This window comes from Pholis gunnellus, assembly GCF_910591455.1.
Source record: "Pholis gunnellus genome assembly, chromosome: 14".
Classification (NCBI taxonomy): Eukaryota; Metazoa; Chordata; class Actinopteri; order Perciformes; family Pholidae; genus Pholis; species Pholis gunnellus.
The window spans coordinates 8060311-8061045 of NC_136541.1; positions in this window are offsets into that span (position 1 = coordinate 8060311).

Here is a 735-nt window from a genome sequence, read left to right on the forward strand (position 1 = left end):
AAACTGTCACAGAGTGTGTCACAGAGGGATTTACATCATAAAGCATGAGAGCCGTATTAAAAAAATTAAGATCTAGAATGAGTAATTTAACCAACAATGCAAAGGGTTACTGACGAACAAGTTTGAATTAACAGGTCAGTTACTTTGAATAGATAATCAATATTTTGCCCAGAATGGTCTGCTGTAGCTGTTATTTTCCTCCATGATCTAATTAGCATAAAAGGGAAGTTCTTAAACTTCCACCTGAAGTACAATTTCCACACATAATACACTAAATACGTGGTTCGAGATATATTTAATCTATTTAACCATTAAAAATAAATCATACTAAATTTGTTTTTATATTACATCTATTGTACAATATCTTGTAGAATTAGTGTAGTCCTGTAAAGTATACATTTGTAGCAACAAATCATGGAACCTATCGCGCTTCCCCCCCTTCTTTGTTCAATAGCGTGGTCTTTCAATAAATACAATAGAGACAGGAAAAAGCACCATAGGAATAGTTGTATTATAGCTTCTCGAAATACTAATATCAAATCTGGTCTTTTGTTTCTAATTTATAGGTTTCTGTTCAGACAACATTTCATGTTGTTTTGTATGTTGTGCAGTGTTTCATGTACAGTATTTTTTTTTTATACCTAATATTTGAACAGAATATGCAATATACTGTTAAGAGACTTGTCATTGTCAAAGCTGCAGTATTGGTTATAGACATCTCTAATACAGCATGAG